The 18,273-nt window shown below is 46.1% G+C and overlaps 1 protein-coding gene across 1 annotated transcript in view; it reads left to right on the forward strand.

The window, feature by feature from the left end:
- GRIK4 (glutamate ionotropic receptor kainate type subunit 4) overlaps positions 1-18,273 on the forward strand; it is a 232,778-nt gene that overhangs the window by 158,677 nt on the left and 55,828 nt on the right.

Genomic DNA, 18,273 nt, shown 5'->3' on the forward strand with positions numbered 1-18,273 from the left:
AGAGAGTGTTGAGCACTGTATTGTCCTTCTACTGTATTCAAAGCCCTGTAATCAACCAAATGATTAATGATATTTATTGAATGATTATTTTGTGCAGAGCACTATACTAAGGGCTTGGGGAAATACCATTTAGTTGGTAGGCATGGGCCTAACTTCAAGGAGCTTACAGTCTAATAGCCTGGGCATCTGCTAAGTTGAAAGTACTTTATTGAGCAGTGAGCACTGTTTTATGCTCCCATTGTGTGCCAAGACCTGTTCTCAATCAATCAATTATTGAGCACTTACTGGGTGCAAAGCACTATACTAAGCACTTGGGAGAGTTCAGTATAGCAGAGTTGGTAGACGCATTCCCTGTCCACAACAAGCTTACAGTCTAGATTGGGAGGCAGACATTAATGTCAGCTGTGGGGCTGAGGGTGGGGTGAATAAAGGGAGCAAATCCAAGTGCAAGGGTTATGCAGGAGGGAGTGGGAGAAGAGAAAATGAGGGCTTACTCAGGGAAAGACTCTTGGAGGAGAAGTCCCTTCTGTAAGGCTTTGACAATGGGGAGAGTGATCGTCTGTCAGATAGGAAGAGGGAGGACATTCCAGACTAGAGGCAGAATGTGGACGAGAGGTCAGTGGCAAGATAGATGAGACTGAGCTATAGTGAGTAGGTAGCATTAGAGGAGCAAAGTGTGTGGGCTGAGTTGTAGTTGGAAGGCAGTGAGGTAAGTTAGGAGGGGGAAAGGTGATAGAGTGCTTTAAAGCTGATGGTAAGGAATTTCTGTTTGATGTGAAGGTGGATGGGCAATCCCTGAAAGTTCTTGAGGAGTGGGGATACGTGGACTGAATGATTTACCGACAAATGATATGGGCCACAGAGTGAACTATGGACTGCAGTGGGGAGAGAACAGTATGTAGGTTATCTATGTTCTAGGCACAAACTGAGTTCAAACCATTGTCCTGGGAGTGTACAACTGGAACAAGATATGCTCTCTGCCCTCAAGAAGCTTACAATCCAGTGGAGGAAACAGGTTGATAAAGATTTCCTAAACACAATAGAAAAGGTATAGATACAACCACTGAGTCAAAAATAACCAAATAGACATGCTGATTTTTGGCTGATGGGGCAAGGCTAGAGAAGCAGCGTGGCTTAGTGGTAAGAGCATGGGCTTGGAAGTCAGAGGTCATGGGTTCTAACCCCGGCTCCGCTACTTGCCAGTTGTGTGACTTTGGGCAAGTCACTTTACTTCTCTGTGGCTCAGTTACCTCATATGTAAAATGGGGATTAAGACTGTAAGCCCCACATGGAACAACCTGGTTACCTTGTATCTACCCCAGTGATTGGAACAGTGTTTGGCACATATTAAACACTTAACAAATACCATTATTATTATTATTATTATTATTATTATAGAACCAGAGATTTGTTGGTGAAGGCCTTCTGGAGAAGGTGACTTTTTAGACAGTCTTGAAGGTGGGCAGGGATGCTATTTGGCAGTGAGGTGAGGAGGGAGGTCCAGACAGGGGAAAGAGTGCAGGTCGGGTCAGAACCAGAGAGTTGAGACTGAAGTGTCGATGGAAGGATAACTTGGGAAAAAGGAAGAGTGGAAGCTGGGATGCAGATGGAGAAATAAGCCAAAAGGAGGAAAGGAGACTGCTCAGAAAGAACCTTGAAGTTTCGGTTGGATGTGAGGGCTCATGAGGAGGGGAGTGATGCATTCTGGGTAAGAGTTTTAGGATGTCGATCCAGCAGCTGTGTGTAAGAGAGACCAAAGATGGGAGAGATGGGAGGGAGTGAGGAGGCTGCTGCAGAATTTCAACCGGGAGAGGACATGGTCTCAGACCAAGATGATGGCATTTATGGTGGAACCAGGAAATGCTGGAAATCGGGGCCTGGGAGTCAAAAGGACCAGGGTTCTAATCCTGACTCTGCCACTTGTCTGCTGTGTAACCTTGGCCAAGTCACTTCACTTTTCTGTGCCTCAGTTACCTCATCTGTAAAATTGAGATTAAGACTGTGAACCCCATGTGGAACAGGGACTCTGTTAAGCACTTACTATGTGCCAGGCACTGTACTAAGTGGTGGGGTGGATATATGCAGATCAGGCTGAACAAATACCCCAATTATTATTATTACTAGTGGTATTCTCTCTGCCTCAATTATCTCATCTGTAAAATGGGAATTAAGGCTGTGAGTCCCATGTGAGACATGGACTGTGTCCAACTTGATTAGTTTGTACCTACCCCACACAGTACAGTACCTGGCACATAGTAAGCGTTTAACAAATGCCATACAAAAAACAGGTACAGAATCCCATTTTAAAGTTGAGTACTTACTGCGTGCAGAGCACTGTACTAAATGCTTGGGAAAGAACAATACAATAGAGACAGTAGACGTGATTCCTTGCCCACGAGGAACTTACAGTCTACAGGATGAAGGGAGGGTTGTCGGCTCTGCTTTCTCTCACCCAGCTGAGGAAGTGAAGTTGGCACAGTGAAGCCTCAGCTCTGCTTCTTTAAGGTTTTCCCTGTTTTCAGACTTTGGGGCTCCCCTCTCACCCCATTCTTCTCTGGAGCCATTTAATAGCCCAATTCCAGCCCTCAAACACACAAGCCAAAGGTCTGAGCCATCAGTCTCCCGGGAGCCAAAGTCATCCACCTATTTGGTAGTGGCCAGTTGGACTGGTTTGTCCCTGGAAACCATTATTTTCCATGCTGATTTGAGCTCTGGCCTGGCCTGCTCTGGTGATTGAGGATTAAGAGTTCGTTTTTATGATTTAGATAGTTGAGCCCCATGTGGGGAAGCCCAGTGGGCTTTAATTGGAAAAATGTCTGAACTGAAAATGAGACTCCCCGTTGTCCGCTGATTAAAGGATTATTGCAGTGCTCTTTCAGCTTCCAGAATTGGGGGTTATTTTTGCCGTTTGAAAAAATTCATTGTATTAACTCGGTTTGGGGCTGGCTTTCTTCATTGGGGTTCGTTCTGTTCTTTGTTGGACCTTTCCCTGGGGTATTACATCCCCCTTTGTCCTCTTCTCCCAGGGTGCTGGGATTCAGAGGTCCTAGGTTCTACTCTCGCCTCTGCCACTTGCCTGCTGTGTGACCTTGGGCAAGTTGCTTTATTTCTCTGGGCTTCAGTTTCCTCATCTGGAAAATGAGGATGAAATGTCTATTCTCTTGCTCCCTTAGATTGGGAACTCCATGTGGGATAGAGACTCTCTCCAACCCCATTATCTCGTAGCTACGCCAACACTTAATGCAGTGCTTGGCACAGAGTCAGTGCTTGAGAAGCAGCGTGGCTCAGTGGAAAGAGCATGGGCTTGGGAGTCAGAGGTTCTAATCCTGGTTCCCCCACATGTCTGCTGTGTGATCTTGGGCAAGTCACTTAACTTCTCTGAGCCTCAGTTACCTCATCTGTAAAATGGGGATTAAGACTGTGAGCCCCACGTGGGACAATGTGATCACCTTGTATCCCCCCAGAGCTTAGAACAGTGCTTTGCACATAGCAAATGCTTAACAAATGCCATCATTACTATTATTTATTATTATTATAAGAAATACCACAATCATTGTAGTCAGTTCTCCATTATGTGCAATAACAGGGGAGGAGAGAACCCATTCCAAAAAATGGAGCCAATTCCAAGCTTCCTCTTCCTCCTCCTTTACCTAACTCTCTCAAGAACCTTCCCAGGCTCTGACAAGTTTGCATTTCTACTTCTCTCCCTTTGATGAAAGGGTTAGTGAGCTAAGAACTATCCCCCCAAAATGGGAGAGAGAAAGAGACAAAGGAGCAGATCAATAAATCAATTAATGCATTTATTGAGTGCTTATTGTGTGCAGAGCACTGTACTACTGCTTGGGAAACTACAATGTAACAGATTTGGTAGCCATGTTCCCTGCCCATTATGAGCTTCCAGTCTAGAGGGGGAGATAGACATTAATATAAATTCATAAATAAATTGCAGATATGTACTTAAGTGCTGTAGGGCTGTGGCATGGAGATCAAGGTACAAGATAAGGGAAAGTGGAAAAGGAACTTAGTCTCCCAAAGTTTACAGAGGATTCTATGAACTAAACAAAGTGTGAAGCACTTGATAGGTGCCAAGCACTGTGTTAAGTGCTGGGATAACTACACTGCAAATATTATTTACTATTATTATAATAATACTGCTATTAATAATAGCGGTATTTGTTAAATTCTTACTATTAGCCAAGCACTGTGCAATGGACTGGGGGAGATCCAATACAATAAGATTGTACCCAGTCCCTGTCCCATATGGAATTCAGATTCTAAGGGGGAGAACAGGCTTTACAGAGGAAGGAAAGGAGGCACAGAGAAGTGAAATGACTTACCCAAGGTCAACCTGCAGGCAAGTGGCGGAATGGGACTAAAACCCAGGTCTCTTGACATCTAGGCCAGTGTTTTTTCTACTACTTTCCAATGACCAGGCGACCCTCCCTGCGTCTGCATTCGGGGCTCTTTTCTGTCCTCCACAGGGAATCAATCAATGGTATTTACTAGGCACTCACTGTGTGCAGAGTTCTGTAGTAAGCACTTGGAAGAGTACAGTACAACACAGTTGGTGGATGCATCCACAAGGAGCAGGGCAACAGAGCTTGTGAGAGTTGGTGGGATCGGGGGCAGAGAATAATAATAATAATAATAAAAGTAATAGCATTTATTAAGCGCTTACTATGTGCAAAGCACTGTTCTAAGCACCAGGGAGGTTACAAGGTGATCAGGTTGTCCCATAGGGGGCTCACATAGTTGAGGGGCTGGGGAGCTGGGGAGCAGAGAACGTAGTTCATTCATTCATTCATTCCATTGTATTTATTGAGCACTTACTGTGTGCAGAGCACCGTACTAAGCGCTTGGGAAAATGCACTACAACGATAAACAATAACATTCCTTGCCTACAACAAACTCGCAGTCTACAGTGGGTGAAGTAGACATCAATACAAATAAATAAAATTACAGATGTTATAATAATAATGATGGTATTTGTTAAGCACTTACTATGTGCCAGGCACTGTACTAAGTGCTGGGGTGAATACAAGCAAATCGAGTTGGACACAGTCTCTTCCCATTTTACAGCTGAGGGAACTGAGGTCCAGAGAAGTGAAGTGACTTGCCCAACATCACAAAGCAGACAAGTGGCAGAGCCAGGATTAGAACCCATGACCTTCCGACTCCCAGGCCTATGCTCTATCCACTAAGCCAAGTGCTTTGGGGCTGGGAGTGGGGATGAGCAAAGGGATAAATAAAATGACAGATAGGTACATAAGTGCTGTAGAGCTGGGAGGAGGGAAGAACAAAGGGAGCAAGTCAGGGTGACACAGAAGGGAGCGGGAGATGAGGAAAAGTGGAGTTTAGTCTGGGAAGGCCTCTTGGAGGAGACATGCTTTCAATAAGGCTTTGAAGTGGGGGAGAGTGGTTGTCTGTCTGATTAGAGGAGGGAGGGAGTTCCAGGCCAGAGGCAGGATGTGGGCTAGGTCTCGGCAGCATGATGGGTGAGATGGAGGCACAGTGAGAAGGTTAACAATAGAGGAGCGAATTGTGCGGGCTGGGTTGTAGAAGAAGAGAAGCGAGGTGAGGTAGGAGAGAATGAGGTGATGGACTGCTTTAAAGTCAGCCTGGAACTCAAAGCGACTGAGAGCAGGGGCTTTCAGAGGCCAAGCCTACCTGTGCTCCGGAAGTCCTAGGTCACCTTGAGAAATGAGGGGCTGAGTGGGGAAGTCCCACTGATTTTAGCCTTGCTTGTGCTCCCTTTACTTCATCCTGTGCTCTCTCAGCTTCAGCCTGTGCTCCCTCTGCAGCAGCCCTGTGCTCCCTGCTTCATCTTGTGTTCGCCCTGCTTCAAGCTCGGCTCTCTCTGCCTCAGCCCCTTGCTCTCTCTATCACAGCCTTGTGCTTCATCTGCTGCAGCTCTGTGCTCCCTCAGCCCTGGGCTTTCTGCTTCATCTTATGTTTTCTCTGCTTCAGGCTGTGCTCCTTCTGCCCCATCCCTGTGCTCCCTCTGCCACAACTCTGATTTCTCTTGGCTTCATCTTGTGCTCCCTCTGCTTCATCCTGTGCTCCCTCTGTTTCATCCCATACTCTCCCTCTGCTGCAATCCAGTGCTCTCTGCTTCGGAGAGATGCAGGGGTTCTGATTCAATCACCGGGAGCGTCGGAGGTCCGAACTGGGGGTTACGGACTCTCTCTCTGGGAGGCTTTTTTTAAAGCTCTAAGGGCATACCTACCCAGAGACAGAGGCCTGGATGGAATGAGCTCTGACCAGTGGAACACTCCAGGACCACAGAAAACTCTCCATCAGCTCCGGCTGAGATCGGCCTTAAAACCTGAACATCTCGGTACTCCTCCCTACTCCATCTCTTTCATTCAGTCGTATTCATTGAATGCTTAACATAATAATAATAATAATAATGGTGTTTGTTAAGTGCTTACTATGTGTGTAGCACTGTTCTAAGTGCTGGGGGATATAAGGTGATAAGGATGTCCCACGTGGGGCTCACAGTCTTAATCCCCATTTTACAGATGAGGGAACTGAGGCCCAGAGAAGTTAAGTGATTTGCCCAAGGTCACGCAGCTGAGAAGTGGCAGAGCCGGGATTCGCAGAGCACTGTACTAAGCACTTGGTAGAGCAGGATTCAACAATAAACAGTCACATTCCCTGCCCACAATGAGCTTACAGTCTAGAGGGACTGTAGCCCTCTAGAGTTGGGGCTTGTAGCCTTGGCTCTATCAGCCTTTGTCCCCTACCTGATTATGGGGGCTGTGTCCCCACAGCCTGCCATCCCTGGGCACAGCCACTTACTGCTGCTGGTTTCCGGCCTTCCCAGCCTTGACTTGCCAGCGCCCATCAATATTTATTGAGCGCATACTGTGTGCAGAACACTGTACTAAGTATTTGGGAGAGTGCCATGTAACAATAAACAAGACACATTCCCTGCCCACATTCACCACCCCGTCCCCCTCCCTGCAACTCCACCATCATCTCCATCATCTCCGAGCTGGGACAGCCCCCCCACACCTCCACACATCCTCCGGCAGCCACTGCTATGGCGAAATTCTAATTGAAGTGCCCCCGGAGTCACTGATAATCCCTCAACTTCTACTTCCTTCTGCTGCCTGGGGAGACGTTTTTTCTCCTGGTTAGTAGAAAAGCTACTCACTGAGTCCTACTCCCCTGGGTGGGGGAGTCAGAACGACCCGGAGAGAGCCAGGGACATTCTCCGGGGTCAAATTAGCAGACTCTTAGCGCGTTTTATCAGAAGGGTCTTCGCTTCTCCCTTCCCCGTCTGCTCCTGTCGGTCTGTGTCTGTCTCTCCCTCTCTGTGGAAGGCACAGCACAGGGGCTCCCCACTCATCAGCTTTGATGCAAAATTCACCGACTGTAGGAGCTTATCCCCATCACAGCCCGGCAAACAAATTAGAACTACTTAGATTTTCAAACGGGGAATGCTTTGGGGCAGAGAAGCAAGGTTTTAAGTGCTTGAAATTTTAATAGATTTTTGTAACGGGCCTGAACTGGGTTTCCTTATTGAGCTTAAATTGGGGAAATTTGCCAACTCTCTCTCCAGGCTCCTCCCGCAGACTCCGAACTGAAAGACAGGAGAGACTCGCGGTTCCGATGGAGCCAGTGGTCCTGGTGGGTGGCACCGGGATTTGGGCCAGGCCAGAGGGCAGGGGGGGCTGAGGGAATGGGGCATGGGGGTAGGGACAGTAGCCTGAGGCCTGAGGGACCCCAGTATCCCGCTTGGTGGGAAGGGCAGCCAGTTATAGAAACCTTGATATCCTGCATTTGTATAATTATGATTATTACCCACAATTTATTTTAATGTCTGTCTCCCCCTCTAGACTGCAAGCTTCTTGTGGGCAAGGAACATGTCTGCCAACTCTGTTGTATCTATTCTCCCAAGTGCAGAGTTCAGTGCTCTACATCCCATAAGCCCTCAATAAATACCATTGATTGTTGACTACTGATTATTATGATTGTGGTATTTGTTAAGCACTTTCTATGGGGAGCAGTGTGGCCTAGTGGAAAGAGGATGGTCTGGGATTCAGAGGACCTGGGTTCTAATTTCAGCTCTGCCACTTGCCTACTGTGTGACCTTGGGCAAGTCACTTCATTTCTCTGGGCCTCAGGTTCCTCCTTTGTGAAATGTTCTCCCTCCTCCTGAGACTGTGAGCCCCAAGTGGGACAGAGACTGTGGCGGAACTGAATATCTTGTATCTAGCCCAGCACCTAGTACAATGCTTGGCACATAATAAGTGCTTAACAAATACCACAGTTATTACTATTTGCCAAGCATTGTCTTAAGCACTGGTGTAGATATGATACAATAATAATAATAATAATAATAATGATGGCATTTATTAAGCACTTACTATGTGCAAAACACCATTCTAAGCACTGAGGAGGTTACAAGGTGATCAGGTTGTCCCTCGGGGGGCTCACAGTCTTAATCCCCATTTTACAGTTGAGGTAACTGAGGCACAGAGAAGTTAAGTGACTTGCCCAAAGTCACAGAGCTGACAGTTGGCAGAGCCGGGGTTTGAACCCATGACCTCTGACTCCAAAGCCTGTGCTCTTTCCACTGAGCCATGCTGCTTCTAAAAAAGAACAATCTCTGTCTTACATGGGGATCACAGTCTAAAGAGGGAAGGCGAGCAAATATTTTATCCCCATTTTACAGAGGATGGAACTGAGACATAAAAAGTGAAGTGACTTGCCCAAGGACACCCAGCAGGCAGGTGGCAGAGCCAGAATTAGCACCCAGATCTCTTCAGGTCTGTTCTCTTCGCGCTCTGAGCCACACTGCTTCTCCAAGTTCCGACACCCATACTGAGACGAACCGGGGCGGGGGGGATGTAAAGTTAGGGGGGCACCAATGGTGCGCCCCCCCCAAAACATTCTAGGTCCGGGCGCCTCCAGGTGTACTTCTGCAGAATGATGTCATTACTTTCAGCTGCATGTCCAGTGTAACACCTGAGACATCAGATGTATCTCCTGTGAATGATCCCCATTTTACTGGTGAAGAAACTGAGGAAACGGAGGCATAGAGAAGTGACATTCTCAAGATCACAAAACAGGCCAGTTGCGATGCCTGACTGCATTTGTTCAGTGACAGCGGGCAAGGGTACAAGAGAGCTTCAGTTTGATACTCACTCCCCTGGATATGGTTTCCCCATTGGCAGTGTCATTTTTGACCTGAAGGGCGCAAGGCTAATTCTAATAATAATAATAATAATAATAATAATAATAATAATAATAATAATAATGATGATAATTGTGGTATTTGTTAAGCATCTACTATGTGCCCAGCTCTGTACTAAGCTCTATGGCGGATATAAGCAAATTGGTTTGGATACAGTCCCTGTCCCATATAGGGCTCCCAGTCTTAATCCCCATTTTATAGCTGAGGTAACTGAGGCCCAGAGTATAATAGTAATAATAATAATAATAATAATGATGATGATAATAATAATAATAATAATGGTATCTGTTAAGCATTTCTATGTGCCAAGCACTGTTCTAAGCTCTGGGGTAGATACAAGGTAGTCAGGTTGTCCCATGCGGTGCTCACAGTCTTACTCTCCATTTTACAGATGAGGTAACTGAGGCCCAGAGAAGTGAAGTGATTTGCCCAAGTTTACACAGCAGAGAAGTGGCAGAGCTGGGATTAGAATCCAGGTCCTTCTACCTACTAGGCCCGTGTTCTATTGACTAGGCCACACTGCTTCTCATGCCCAGCTGGGTCTGGAGGGACAGGAAACTCTGGTGAAACATCTTGGCTGGATGATGGAGAACACAGATGGATGGGGCAGGGTGGAGGGGGGCAGTTGAGGAGCGGGAGTTCCACCATTTCCGGCCTGATATGTCCCAGCCAACAGTCCCTTATTACCCCTGGTCAGTACCACAGCCCCTTCCGGGCCCTGTTCCCTCTCCAGAAAACCAAAATTTTCTCCCAAGGTGAAGAATCTTGCCCTACTGGAAAGAGCCCATGCCCAGGAGTCAGAGAACCTGGGTTCTAATTCCAGCTCAGCCACTTGCTTCCTGGGCAACCCTGGCCAAGTCAATTCCCTTCTCTATGTCTCAGTTTCATCATCTGTAAAATGGAGGGTCAATAACTGTTCTCCCTCCCCCTTAGACTGTGAACCATGTGTGGGACAGGGACTGTGTCTCGCCTGATTATCTTGTGTCTACCCCAGCACCTAATACAGGGCTTGGCATCTAGTAAATGCTTAACGAATAGAACAATTATTATTAAGAATCTTGAGAATTCTGAGGTCCTTGGATCAATGCTCTCAGTGGCAGCTTATTCAAAAGACTGTCTGTCTTTAGGGAATGGGGAGAGAGAAGCATTGTGCCCTAATGGAAAGTGCACTGGCCTGGGAATCAGAGGACCTGGGTTCTAATCCCGGCTCCACCACGTGTCTGCTGTGTGACCCTGGGCAGGTCACGTCACTTCTCTGTGCCTCAGTTCCCTCATCTGTAAAATGGGAATTAAAGCTATGAGCCCCACGTGGGACAGGGACTGACTCCCACCTGATTAGCTTGTGCCCACCCCAGCGTTTAGTATGGTGCCTGGCACATAGTAAATACTTAACAAATTCCATAAAAAAAAGAAAGAGGGGGATTAATCTTTCATCGTATTTACAGACTGCACCATCCTCTCGCTCTCCTGGCCTACTGGAATCCGTTGTGTTTGATCATTGCACCAAGTGTTTCGAAGAGACTTTGAGGAGGTTTCTCTACATTTAAGAGGAAAAAAGAAAGGAAAAAGAAATGTAAGACATTATTAAGATCTCCCCAGAACTTTCCATGAAAAGGAGAGAAGATCTGAGCCCCGGGATAATGTTCATCTGGGAGATTTGGGACTTCAAAAGTCCCTGGCATTGTTGGGGGGGAGGGGGGACCAATTAGAGTCATTATTGCACTATTAAATGCTTCACTTCTTTATCAGACTGGCAAGCGGGGTGGCACACTAACCCCGTTGTAGTAGGTATTTAGCTTTCCAGGTTCCTTAATGCAGGGTACCTTGTTCTGTGGAGGAGGAAAAGGAGGGTAAGGAAGAGGAAGAGGAGAAGGAGGGGGAAGAATTGTGTTGTACTCTCCCAAGCATACAGTAAGAGCTTAATGCTAATGATAATAACAATAATAATGGCATTTGTTAAGTGCTTACTATGTGTGAGGCACTATACTAAGCGCTGGGGTGGTTACAAGCATATCAGATTGGACACAGTCCCTATCCCATGTGGGGCTCACAGTCTCAATTTCCATTTTACAGATGAGGTAATGGAGGCCCAGAGAAGTTAAGTGACTTGCCCAAGGTCACACAGCAGACAAGTGGTTGACCTTCTGACTCCCAGGCCCTTGCTCTATCCACTATGTCATGCTGCAATAAATATCATTGATTGATTGACTGGTACCAGGTTTTATGGGACTATAACTCAGACCCAAGCGCTTAGTACAGTCCTTTGCACACAGTCAGTGCTCAGTAAATACGATTGAATGAATGAATGAATTGAGGAAATGAAGGAAGAAAAACAGTGTGGCCTAGTGGAAAGAACATGGGCCAGGGAGTCAGAAGGACTTGGGTTCTAATCCCGGCTCTGCCACTTGTCTGTTATGGAAACTCAGGCAAGTCACTTCACTTCTCTGGGCCTCAGTTGCCTCATATGTAAAATGGGGATGAAGACTGTGAGCCCCAAGTTGGGCATGGATTGTGTCCAACCTGATTATGTTGTATCTTCCCTAGTACTTCGAACAGTGCCTGGCACATAATAAGCACTTAACAAATGCCATTTTTAAAACATGAGGAAAAGGGGGAAGAGGAAAGGGAAGGAAGGGCGGTAGTAATGATAACTGTGCTATTAAGTGCTTACTGTGTGTCAAGCATGGTAGTCAGTAGATACAAGGTAATCAGGTTGTACACAGTTCCTGTCTAAGAGAGAGAGTAAACAAATATTTAGTCTCAATTTTACAAACAAGGAACCTGAGGCCCAGAGAAGTCAAGTGACTTGCCCAAGGTCATAAGTGGTAGAGCTGAGATTAGAACCCAGGTCCTCTGACTCACAATCTTCTCTCCACTAGGCTGCACCACTTCTCAGCCCACAACGGGCGCAACAGCGATAACAGGAGTTGGCATGTCAGGGAAAGAGTCAGGGGCTTAGGACTCTGTGGGAGACAAGTAGGACTAATAATAGTAATAAATTATGCTATTTGTTGAACAGTTACTATGTGCTAGGGACTTTATTAAATGCTGGCATGGATCCAATACAGATTAGCCACTGTCTCTGTCTGTCATAGGGCTCATAATCTAAGGAGGCGGGAGGACAGATAGAAGGAAATTGAAACCCAGAGGAGTGCAGTGACTCACCCAGGGTCACTCAGCAGGCCGGTGGTGGAGGTGGGATCTCTGTACTTCAGTTACCTCATCTGTAAAATGGGGATTAAGACTGTGAGCCCCATGTGAGACACAGACTGTGTCCAACCTGATTAGATTGTATCTATCCCAGTGCTTAGTACAGTGTCTGGCGTATCCTAAGCACTTAACAGATACGATTAAAAAAAACAAAATGAAAACAGGTCTCCTGATTCTCAGCCTGGGACCAAGGATGAGTCTCCTGTTGACCCAGTGTGGTGCTCAGTGGCTGTGAGGGTGGAAGGGTCAGGGGTACTCAGGGAACTGGGTGGTGGAGGAGGGGAAGGGAGACTTGGTATAAGGAGGGAGGGAAGTGTAATACCGAAGTAGCGTAGCCTAAATGGATAGAGCACAGGCCTGGAAGTCAACAGTGTTTAGACTCTAATCCCAGTTCTGCCACTTGTCTGTTGGGTGACCTTAGACAAGTCGCTTCGCTTCACTGTGCCTTCAGTTATCTCGTCTGTAAAATGGGGATTGAGATTGTCAGCCCCATGTGGGACAGGGACTGTGTCCAACCTGATTTGCTTGTATCCACCCTACTGCCTAGTACAGTGCCTGACACATAGTAAGGGCTTAGCAAATACCATTATTATTACATAGTAAGCACTTAACAACACGATTGATTGGTTGATTGATTGATTAACAAATACCATAAAAAAATCCCAGCTCTGCCATTGTCTGCCGTATGACCTTGGACAAGTCAATTCACTTCTCTGTGCCTCAGTTACCTCCTCTTAAAATGGGGATTAAGGCCGTGAACACTATGTGGGAGATGGACTGTGTCCAACCTGATTGACTTGTATCTACCCCAGCACTTAGTACAGTGCCAGACATGTAGAAAGCGCTTAAATACCATAGAAAAAAAGCCCAACTATAGCCTCAGGCCAAGGTTCATTCAGACCCCCTAAACTGGAGGCTGTGCCACAACCAAAAAGATCTCCCAGCCTCTGAGTCTCTGAAGTAGGAGCTCCCGGTTTGTGAGGGCGGCTTGATGGCCGGATTTCTGCCCTAGTCAAGAGACCCCGGAACAAGGACCTGTCTGTCACTCTTATAGGCATGTTGGGCCCTCAGGAAATCAGTGTAGCTGCAGTAGTGGCTCAGGATGCTGAGGACATATATCTCTATGGACATAAAATATTCAGCATCCCGGAATGGGCTGCCCACTCACCCGCCTTGGTGAACTTGTTTTGAAGCCCCATAGAGGTTGGGAATTGAATGATATTTTACCCATCTGAGGTGGGGGTTATCTGGAGAGCAAGTAGGGGCGCCCCAAACCTGCAGCTCTAAGGTGGAGTTTCTCGTTTCTCTCTAACAGTCATTCTCCTTCCATTCTTCCATGGGGCTGCAGGAGGTGAGTCCTCTCTGGACTGTAAGCCTGTTGTGGGCAAGGAATATGTCTGTTATATTGTTGTATTGTAATCTCCCAAGCACTTAGTATAGTGCTTCACACAAAGTAAGCGCTCAGAAAATGTGATTGATGGATTGATTGATTCTTTGAGTGGTCTTCTCCAGCCCACCATCCCACCTTGCAAAACAGCTGCTGACTTGGCACTTCATTCATTCATTCATTCAATCGTATTTATTGAGCACTTTCTGTGTGCAGAGCACTGTACTAAGTGCTTGGGAAGTACAAGTCGGCAACATATAGAGATGGTCCCTACCCAACAACAGGCTCACAGTCTAGAAACGGGCTCACAGTCTAGAACCCAAGGGACAGAAATGGGCAAAGAATGATACGGACTGTGAGGATTCTAGTTGGCAGAGAGCCCTGGACTGCTTTATTCTGCATCTGCCTCAAGGATGGAAAAACAAATTCATTTCTGAAAAGCTCCAGGGACGTCCTCAAACACTGCATGCACACTACTGTGGCCTGTCTATAGAATAATAATAAGAAAAATTGTTCTATTTGTTAAGTCACTCCATCAGTGGTATTTGAGTGCTTTCTGTGAGCAGAGCACTATACTAAGTACTTGAGAAAGTACAATGTAATAGGGTTGGTAATAATAGTAATAGTAATGAAAATAATGATGATTATAATATGTATGGTATTTGTCAAGTACTGTTCTAAGTACTAGGGTAGAGATAAGTTCATCAGGTTGGACAGAGTCCCTGTGGGCTCACAGTCTGGATAGGAAGGAGTAGGATTTAATCCCCATTTTACAGATGAGGAAATTGAGGCACAGAAAAGTTATGTAATGCTGAAAGTCACAGAGCAGACAAGTGGCAGTGCCAAGGATAGAACCCAGGTCCTCTGACGCCCAGGTCTGTGCTTTTTCCTCTGGGCTTCTCTGCATCTCTAAATGTCTTTCTCTCCCCAAGACTATAAGCTTATTGTGAGCAGGGATTGTCACTGTTTATTGTTGTATTATTCTTTCCCCAGCGCATAGTACAGTGCTCTGCACACAGTAAGTGCTTAATAAATATGATTGAATGAATGAATGGGAGGACAGACATAAAAATAAATTTCAGATAGGGGAATATAAGGATAAGTTTTGTTTTGTTGTCTGCCTCCCCCTCCTAGACTGTGAGTCCATTGTTGGGTAGGGACCATCTCTATATGTTGCCGATTTGTACTTCCCAAGTGCTTAGTACAGTGCTGTGCACACGTAAGTGCTCAATAAATATGATTGAATGAGTGAATAATAATAATAATTAATAATTATGGTATTTGTTAAGCACTTACTCTGTGCCAAGTAGTTCTAAGCACTGGGGTAGATACAAAGTAATCAAGTTGTCCCACGTGGGGCTCATAGTCTTAATCCCCATTTTACAGATGAGGTAACTGAGGCACAGAGAAGTTAAGTGACTTGCCCAAAGTCACACAGCTGATAAGTGGCAGAGCTAGGATTAGAACTCACAACCTCTGACTCCCAAGCCTGGCCTCTTTTCACTAAGCCACGTTGTTTCTCCTAAGTGCCGAAGGAGAGTATCAAGGTGCTTCAGGGAAGGCCTCTTGGAGGAGAGGTCCTTCTCAGCCTTTATCTGTCCAGAATGAAAGCCAGTAACTTTTCCAGCCTTTTCTCCCCCAAGAAGTTTCTCATTCCTCCGATCACCTTGGCCTTTTTCTGTATTCTCCAGTTCATAGTAGTAATCTAAATAGTAGTGGTTTAGTGGAAAGAGCTCGGGTTTGGGAGTCAGAGGACGTATCCCAGCTCTGCCAGTCGTCTGCTGGGTGACCCTGGGTAAGCCACTTAACTTCTCTGTGCCTCAGTTACCTCATCTGTAAAATGGTGATTAAGACTGTGAGCCCCATGTGGGACAACCTGATTATCTTGTATCTACCCCAGTACTTAGAACAATGCTTGGCACATAGTAATCGCTTAAAAAATGCCATAATTATTAGTAGTAGTAGTAGGAGGAGGAGGACTACTAGTAGGAGGAGAAGGCACATCTCCAAAATGCCTTCCCTGACTAAACCCTCTTCTGCTCTTCTTCCACTCCCTTCTGCACAGCTGTTACTTTCTCCTTCATTCCTCCTCCCTCCTATCCCCACAGCATTCGTTCATTCATTCATTCAATCATATTGAGTGCTTACTGTGTGCAGAGCACTCTACTAAGCACTTGGAAAACACAATTCACCAATAAAGAAAGGCAATCACTGCCCACACTGGGCTTACAGTCTGTGGGGGGGGGGGGGGGGGAGACAAACAGCAAAACAAGTAAACAGGCAGCAATATAAATAAATAGAATTATAGCTATATACACAAGTGCTGTGGGGCAGGGAGCCGGGGGAGGAGCAAAGGGAGTGAGTCGTGCCACATAGAGGAGGGGAAGCTGAGGAAAAGTCTGGGAAAGTCTCTTGGAGGAGGTGAGCCTTCAGTAGGGCTTTGAAGGCGGGAAGTGTGATTGTTTGGTGGATTTGACGAGGGAGGGCATTCCAGGCCAGAGGTATGATATCGGCCAGGGGTCGATGGCAGGACAGGTGAGAACGAGGCACCGTGAGAAGGTTAGCACCAGAGAAGTGGAGAGTGTGGGCTGGGATGGAGAAAGAGAGAAGGGAGCAAGGTGATGGAGAGCTTTGAAGCCAATAGTGAGGAGTTTTTGCACATATGCAAATATCTGTATTTATCTGTAATATATTCATTTATTTATCTATTTATATTAATGTCTGTCTCCTTCTCTAGGCTGTGAGCTCATTGTGGGCAGAAATGTGTCTGTCTGTTGTTATATTTTCCTCTCCCAGGCACTGGAGACAAACACATTAGGAATGATGAAGCAATAAAACAAAAGCGCAAATACACAAGATACACACTTCTTCCTAAGTTGTTTTCCCCTACCTGGAATTTAATTAGAGTGTCTCTAGACTGTAAGCTCACCTGGGGAGGGAATGTGCCTGCCAACTCTGTTGTACTGTACTTTCCCAAACGCTTAGTACAGTCCTCTACACACAGTAAGTGCTTAATAAATACCATTAATTGATTGATTAGAACAGTGCTTGGCACATAGCAAGCGCTTAACAGATACCAATATTATTATTATTATTATTATTATTATTATTATTGGTTGTTTCCCAATCTAGATTGTAAGCTTCTGGAAGGCAGGGTTCATATCTACCGGCTCTATTGTGCTCTCCCAAGGGCTTACTACAGTGCCACAAAACAAGCACTCAATAAATACTATTAGTCAATCAATCAGTGGTATTTATTGAACACTTACTATGTGCAGAGCACTACATTAAGTTCCTGGGAGAAGACGACAGAATCCGTAGGTATATTTCCTGTCCATAATGAGTTTATAGTCTAAAGGGGGAGACAGACATTAATATAAATGTGGGACAAGGGTGGAGCGGACACCTAGTGCCCTAAGGGCACAGATCCAAATGCACAGACAGTGTAGAAGGGAAAGAGAGCTGAGGAAAAAAAGGTTTTATCAGAAAAGGCCTCTTGATTGACTGCTTATTAATGTGGAGATCAGGACTGCAGGCAAAATTTGAGATGGGGTTCTAGCATGCTTTCATATGGCAGCAAATCTCTTCCTTCTGTTTTGATTCCTATCCCAGGATTCGGTTGGCCTTTTGGGCTTGCTGCCACCCTCCGGATTGATGCTTTCGCTGTCTGAGATCTCTTTCATTAGTCTTAGACCTCTTCCCTGAGTCTGAGATCTCTTTCTGAAGTTGAGACTGATAGCTCAGGGCCCATCATCCCAAAGTTGTAATTTGGAATGTTTTTCCCCAGGGGCATCGCCTTGCCTGTGCCCACTTTGAAGCTTATCTGTTATTGTTCAGCCCATTCACTCAGCTCTCTGAGCTGGGACTGGAGTTTATCTCTGTCTGCCTGGGTGGATTTTGCCATCCACAGAGACTCCCTGCAGACTTGGAGATTGCAACACACACTCCCACTCCCAAATTACTAGTGAAAATGTTAAGCAAAACTGGTCCTTGTAGCACCAATCTGTGAGATCAATACCTACTAATTCCACTAATTCTGAGAAACAGTGTTGCCTAGTGGAAAAGCGCCCGTGGCAAAGGAGTCAGAGGACCTGAGTTCCAGTCCCAGCTCTGCCGTGTACCAGCTGCACGAAGGTCATTTAATTTCCCTGGGCTCAGTTCCCTCACCTGTAAAATAGGGATTCAATACCTGTTCTCCCTCCTTCTTAGACTGTGTGCCCCATGTGGGACCTAATTATCTTGTATCTTCCCCGGTGCTTAGGACAGTGCTTGGCAGATAGAAAGCGCTTAACAAATACCACAGTTAGTACTATGGCACATCTCCATTCTGAAAAGGGATTGTTTACCCTTTAATTTGAGGTCGTTCTTTTTAGCCAGTCAATCGATGGCATTGTTGAACACTTTCTGTCTGCAGGACACGGTACCAAGGACTTGGCAGAGAATAATGCAATAGAGATCGCTGCCATCGAGG

Source organism: Tachyglossus aculeatus, chromosome 11 (genome assembly GCF_015852505.1).
Source record: "Tachyglossus aculeatus isolate mTacAcu1 chromosome 11, mTacAcu1.pri, whole genome shotgun sequence".
NCBI lineage: Eukaryota > Metazoa > Chordata > Mammalia > Monotremata > Tachyglossidae > Tachyglossus > Tachyglossus aculeatus.